This window comes from Fukomys damarensis, unplaced genomic scaffold (genome assembly GCF_012274545.1).
Source record: "Fukomys damarensis isolate Sample0158 unplaced genomic scaffold, DMR_v1.0_HiC HiC_scaffold_22, whole genome shotgun sequence".
NCBI lineage: Eukaryota > Metazoa > Chordata > Mammalia > Rodentia > Bathyergidae > Fukomys > Fukomys damarensis.
Genome location: NW_022900934.1, coordinates 12,190,750 through 12,198,032, shown reverse-complemented (window position 1 = coordinate 12,198,032; position 7,283 = coordinate 12,190,750).

The following is a 7,283-nucleotide window of genomic DNA, read 5'->3' as shown; positions in this document are numbered from 1 at the left end:
TTTTTTTTTTTTTTTTTTTTTTGGTACTGGGGATCAAACTCAGGCCCTTGCACTTGCGAGGCAGGCAGTGGAGCCTGCCAAATCCCCAAACCCTTCTTTAGCATTTTCAAGCAGTGCTGCCCATGCTATCTTAGTACATAAAAGCATCTAGGTCATTTTTCCCCCATGCTTAGGATGTTTCCTTAGTTTCCATCTTCAGAAGGGGATCCCAGACGTTCCAGACGGGTTTCTCCCAAGGGTCTGCACCCATCTGCCACCTAAAATGATGCCAAAGGCAGCGAGTCTGAGTCTCACCATCGGTGCACCCCATCCGGGCAGAGGAGTCCGGGGCACAGCAGCAAAACCCTGCATGGTTGCTGCTTGCCAAGAAGGACTCCTGGCCCGGTGCTGTCCAAAGTGCTTTCGGATCAATCACACATAACCCTCACCATACCCGGGGAGCAGTGACGCCGCTCCCCGGCAGGCTGTGAGCACCCGGCAGTGTCCCACCGCCTCATCGGACAGAACTGGTTCCAGGAAGCTGGGCGAGTCTCTTGGGTGGCGTGGGTACGGTACCCCAAGACAGGTGAGAGGAGCCATCAGTGCTCTGGTGATGGACTGGCCCTCGGCAGTGTGACTTCAGATGATGGACATCTGTGGTCATGCTGGGCACTGCCTGCAGCAGCGACGGCCCAGCGTGGGCCCTGCATCTGCAGCCGAGGCCTTGGAAACGTGGCAGAGTAGGAATGGCCGGATGAAGAGTGAGCCCATAGATGCATCGGGGGGCGAGCTCGCCGGAGGAAGGCATGTCCCAGATACCCCCCCACCGGGCCACCAGCCATGGACACAGACTGGCTCAAAACAAACATCCCAGTTCCTCTTTTCTCTTCATGGAACTTCCCACCATGCCATGCTAAAAAAGGAAGTCAGCAACCCAGAGGGAGGGCAGTGGCAGCAACACAAATCATGCCAAGTCTGCTGGGAAAAGGGGAAGAGGCCACTTGGGCTGGGTCAAAGCTCCTCCTGCCGCTGCCACCAGGCAGAGTGCCAAGGCCGAAGGAGAAGTTGTCTGGGGAACCCAAGTTTACTCGGTGATCTCTCGTCTGCTGGCAAGTCACCGTCTCCCCTGGACTCAGATTTACTCATCTATAAGACAGGCAAAACACTGCCTGCCTAAGGGCTAATATGAAGATGTAAATAAGATCTAGAAAGATCTCTCAGCACACAGCAAATGCTCAATACATGTCCCTAACGATATTAAGTTCAAGCTTTTCATCCTGGCCTGCAGGGGTCAAAGGCTCCTCTGGTGGGCTGGGGCCCTGCCCTGCCACCTCAAGGGCCCCACACTGACCCTGATCAGCACCACTAACCATGCAACAAAGCAGCACTGTACCACACAGACAGAGGCAAGCAACTTTCTTGGGACAGAGCCTTTGTATAGTCACTCAATTTATTCAACAAGTATCTGATGGGAAATAAGTCACGTGGACAACTCGAGGGATTGTTCCAGACAGAGAGAACGGCACGAGCAAAGAGGTACGGACACAGGAGGGCAGCAGCTGTGCTCAGAGGACAGCAAGGAACGCAGCGGGCAGCATCTCGAGCCACTGTGGATTTTCTGCTTTCCTGTAGGCAAAGTGGGAGCCATGGAGGGTTCTGAGCAGGTGGGGGACAGGAGCTGACATGGTTCCAACAGACCCACGTGGCTGAGTGCAAATGGACTGCAACGGGGGCCCAGGCATGGCAGTGGACTCAGCCAGGTTCTAGAGAGTTTTGAAGGCAGAATCTGTGGTATCTGCTGATGGGACGTGGGGAGGAGAGAGAAGGCGAGGCTGACCCACTGATCTCTGGCTTGCAGTCCTACTAGGACAGAAGTCGCTTTTCCTGAGACAGGAAAGACTGTGGCTGGGGTGGAGCAGGGGCAGAGCGAAAGTGCAGCCTGGGACACCTGAAGTCCCCATTGTCACACCTGGGCTGGGGCGGGACAGACCGTCTGCAGCAAATCCTCACACCAGAGGGCCAGGCATCAGGGCAGACTGCTTGGCAGAGGCCAGGGACTGAGGAAGTCAAATGAGGAAGCGGTGAGAGCTGCTCCTGCGGTGAGCTCCTCGCTCCTCCTCACCCGCTTTGCTGACACCTCACCCCAACTCGCGCCCCAGGACACAGGCCTTTGGCTTCTGAGGTCAGAACTCTGGCGTTGGCCAGAGCCAGGTTCAAATCCCAGCCCCACCTCCTTCTTGTGGAAAGGCCCTGAGCTAGAAATCTCACCCCATTTGCCTTGGTTTCCTCACCCACAAAAGAGGGTGCCTGTGCACGCTTCGCCGTCTTCCTCGTCTCACAGAGAAGCTGCTTTGTGCAGACCGTGGAGCGTGAGGGAACAGGAGCAGCCAGCCCCTCGGGGAGCTACTGGCCAGGCCCAGCTGCGCTGGCTGGGGATTGTCCACCCATCCGAAAGGGGAACTCATGGAAACGCCAGGCTTGGGGCTGCCACAGGCCAGGGTGTCTTTCCACAGTGAGGCCAGACTGGTCACAGCAATGAACCCACTTTCTCCTCAGCCCCCAGTGGCCAGGAACCCCTGGCTTGCTCTTCTCCAGGCCTGGCCATGGTTAGGGTCTCCGAGGGCCCTGTGAAATCATTCCTTCACTCACTAGGTAAGTCCCAAGTTCAGCACCTACTTAAGGGCCCTGGTCAGAGCTGTGTTCTACAGGGCAAGGGACGCAGGGGCACAAAAATACAGTGGATAAGCAATATGGAGAAAATCAAGCAGGAGAGGAAAAGATGACATTTAAATGCGGTGGCCAGGAAAGATCTCTTTGATAAAGAGGATTCCAGCAGAGACCCAGATGAAGCCAGGGAGTGAGCCATGGGATTCCAGGGGAGAGCCCAGACAGTGCAAAGGCCCTGTGACAGGGGCCTGCTTGATGCATATGAGGACTGCCATGGCTGGAACAGAGCAAACAGGAAAAGGCCTGGAAAGGCGTGACACAGAGTGGTGCGGTAGGGGTGAGAGCAGAAGGGAAAGCAGAAGCCAGAACATTCTGGAAGGAAGACGGGATTCTACTCTGAACACCATGGGAAGGCCCTAAGAAAGGAGGACTCTGCATCGACCCACGGCATGGAGACCAACGACTCCACATGCACCTCCGTTCCCAAGGGCAGCACGGAGGACTCCAAGACTGGACCTGACCCCTCCTTACTTGTCTCCATCTGCAGATGGAGATGGGTGTCCTGCCCGGCCTGGGCAGGGGCGGGGGTTTCTATGGAGAGACACAGCTGAGGCACTGAGGTCAGCAGCAGGCTCATCCTGGACCCCAGCCTCAGGGCCCTGTACCCACCAGCCTCCGGGATCAAAGCCCAGTGTGACAGAAAGGCACAGCCCCGGGGACCTAGCCCGCCTCCAACCCAAAAAACGGACACTCAGGGAGCCACCGTGTCCGAGGAGGTAGCGCCTGGCAACCAGATGCCTGACTAGCAACAGTGTGATGGGATGGCAGCTGGACTCCATGGCAACCAGCAACTGGGGCCCAGAGGCTGGGCACTGCTTTTTTTTTTGGTGGAAGTGGGGAGTTGTTCTCAGGCTCCTTTCTAAAGCAGCATGACTCACGGGCCTCAGAAGCCCAGCGGGTTCCAGATTCCAGAGCTCGGCCAGCAGGACTGGAGGCCTGGGCTTCACTCCCTACCTAGAAACTGCCAAGCGCTGGGCCCCTGAGCACTTCATTTGGCTTTTCTGTTCACTCAGCCTCCTCTCTGGGAGGGAGATCGATGCCTACAAGGCAGGGACTTGTGAGGAGGCAGCACTGATGCATAAAAATAAGACCAGCAAGCACCAAGGGAGCAATTAAGTCACACGGGCTTCTGCGCCCCATTCTCGGAGAGCCATTCTCCCACTTACTTCTTCCAAAGGGCTCCCTCGGGCAGGTGGTGTCCTATGAGTCCTCTGTACAGGTGAGGAAACCCGGTGGAGGGAGGTAAAGCCTCACACACGGGCAGGGGGACGAGCTCATCGAAACTGTCCACATCTACGTGCCCTGCTGGTGAGGCACATTCGACCTGCACTACTCCCCTGGCTTTATCCTCACGGAGCGGTGAAGCAGACACCACGGCCAGCCCGCTCCACAGAGGAGTGCACCGAGGCACAGGGAACGAAGCAACTTGCCTCAGCGGAAGTGGTAAAACAGCGGCTCGGGTGCAAGTCTTCTGATGCCAAAATCCACCACGACATACCAGGCACTTCATAGACGTTTTAGCAACATGAGCGGGCCGCAAGTCCCCAACTCTCCGATCTCCAGCCTCAAGTCTGAGGCCCAGTGTCCCCGCGGGTGTGATGGCTGTTGCTGGAACCCCACCCCGGACAGTAGCACCGAAGGCTGATAACCCAGGACCCTCAAGCTGACCCACAGGAGACTCGAACTGAGAACATTCGCCCCACACCAACTGCCCAGAACCATCTACAGTCGGTTCTGAGGGGGAAAACGCTCCTTGATGTCACATCACAAACATCTGAGAACACAGCTTGACAGCAAGCATCCAGGGCAGGCGGACAAGTGAGAACCTGAGGGGTTATCTGCCCTCCGAGGGCTAACTATCTCAGGGAAGCCAGAAATACACACACATGGTGGGTTGTGCAGAAAGACCCTGCGCTTAGAGTCACAACAGCAAGCCACGCTGTGTGGCCTGGAGCTGGCAGCATCACATCTCCAAGACTCAGCTTCCACACTGGGAAAATGGGCGCGAGGACGGCAGTACTCTACCAGCAAAGACCCGCAGAAGATCACCTACAAGGGCCGAGTACAATGCCCAAAACAGCTCCAACTAGAGCTTCTGTTGCTACCATTATCCCACAGGCAGAGGTGCCGAGAAGTCCACAAACACCAACGCCTCCAGAAGCCAGGCCAGGAGAGGAACGAGTCAAGCCGGCCAGGGGAACAAGACAAGGAGGAAGTGGGGACTGTGGCGAGCTGGAGGAGAGGATCAGCCCGGGGCAGCCACTACTCTATTCAGTGGACCATCCATCACCAGGAGGACAGTCAGACCTCCCGGTCTTCCTAGAGAGACTGGAAATGCAGGTTTCTGACCACTCTCCAACTTTGAAAATCCTGTGCTGGATAATTCTAAAGTGCATAACGAAAGGCGAAGGAATTAAAATAGCCAGAACAATTTTGAAAAAGAGCAATGCTGGGGGACACGCCCTACTCAATTTTAAGAATTACTATGGAGTTACAGTAACTCTGGTGATACGGTGCTGGTGAAAGGGCAGACACAGAGAGCAAGGAGATGGACCAGAGAATCCAAAACAGAGCCACATGGACATGGTGATTTGTTGACAAAAATGCAGGAGGACAGCTAGACATGAGGTGCAAATTAATGAACCTCAACCTAAACGACCTGAGCTACATACTTTATGCACAAGTTAACTCAAAATAGACCACAGACCTAAATGCAAAACGCAAAACTATGAAACATGCAGGAGAAAATTTCTGTGACCAGAGGTGAGGGAAGGAATTCTTACAAGTGACATTAACAGTAAAAGAAGAAAGGTGGTTAAGTTAGAACAAAAACCAAAGCTTTGTCTCTGCAAAATATACTGTCAAACGAACAAAAAAACAAAACAAAACAAGACAAAAAAAAAAAACAAAAACAAATTACAGGGCCGGGAATTTGGCTCAGTGGTTCCGCCGCCTGCCTCACAAGCACAAGGGCCCAAATTCGATCCCCAGTACCAAAAACAAAAACAACAATCACAGGTTGGGAGAAAATATTTACAAATGACATACCTGACAGAGGATTTGTATGCAGAATATAACCCCACATTCAACAAAGAAAAATAACCCCAAAAGCTGAGCATATGCATCGTAAATATGCACATGAAAAGATACTCAATGCTACTACGGAAATTAAATTAAAAGCACAGTGTGATACCTCTACACAGTCTATCAGAACTGCTTGAAAGAAAACTGAAAATCCTCAGTGCTGACAAGGAAATGGAACCATGGGATCGCTGGATATTGCTAATTGGAAAATAAAGTGACACCGCCTCTTCAGAAAACAAATCTAACAGCATCACAAGAAGTTAAACACCTTTTCTCCACATGGCACCCAAAACCCTCTCGTGGGTCCGTACCCTAGAGAAGTGAAAACTCACACTGCATGAAAGCTGTGCCCAGCACCTCCATCCATAGTCATCCAAACTGGAAGCGGTCACGAGGCCCCTCCTCGGGGAAGCTTTTATAAATGACAGCACGTGGCACAGGGAAATGCTACCCAGCACAGAAGGGACAACTGTCTACTCCCGGCACACAGGAGAGTCTCAAAGGCCTTAGTGTTGGCCCTTCAAAGGCTGCATCTATACAATTCCATTTATATGGCGGTACATGTTCTGGAAAAAGAAAAACCACGGAGACAGAAAGCACATGAGGACTGTCAGGGGCATCTGACGGGCTGTGCCTGGGAAACAGCAGCACAAAAGTGTGATGGAACTGTTCCATTTCCAGATCACAGCGGGAGGGACATACCCCACACGTTAGGACTCATAAAACCCTAACCCCTCAATTCATCTTTACTGTATGTAAATTTTAAAATTAAAACTTTCTCGAGGGCGGGGATTCAGCTCAGCTCAGTGGTTCCGCGGCCTGCCTCGCAAGTGCAAGGTCCCGAGTTCGATCCCTGGTACCCCAAAATAAGAAGAAGAATAAAAGAAAACTTTCTAAAGTCTCACACTGTCAATATGAATACTGGGTTTTTAAAAATAAATACACAGATAAAAAGCTACAGAAGTTAACAGAGGCATGAATTAATGCATGAATTAGTGTAGATACACAGGTTTCAAGAGCATCCAGCAGTGGTGAGCACATCTGGCATCCAGATCTTGGTTTCTAAATCCCCTCCTTCAATAGAAAGACTAGGACACCTTAGAGGATGGGTTGATTCCAAGGCTGGGGTATGGAAAATACAAGATGGGTCGGGGATATCTGTGGTACCAGCAAGTAAAGAAATGCTCGGAAGAAAAAGAAAGAAAAAAAATGATGGTCAGTCAAACCACCACCAGGTTCTGTCAGAGAGTTCTAGTGGCCAAAGTTAGAACCACTTGAACGACGAAATAAATGAGACACCGGATACGGGTGTGGGATGCCCAGAGCGAACACCGCGTGTGGCAGGTGTGGAAGACAGAGCACCATGCAGGTGTGCGGGCAGTGCTGTACGCGTCTGCTCGGTCAGCCGCAGCAGGGAGACGGGGAGCGCTGGAGGCTCTGAAGGCAGAACAACAGGGTTTGCCACCAGACGGGGACACTGGGGAGACAGAGCA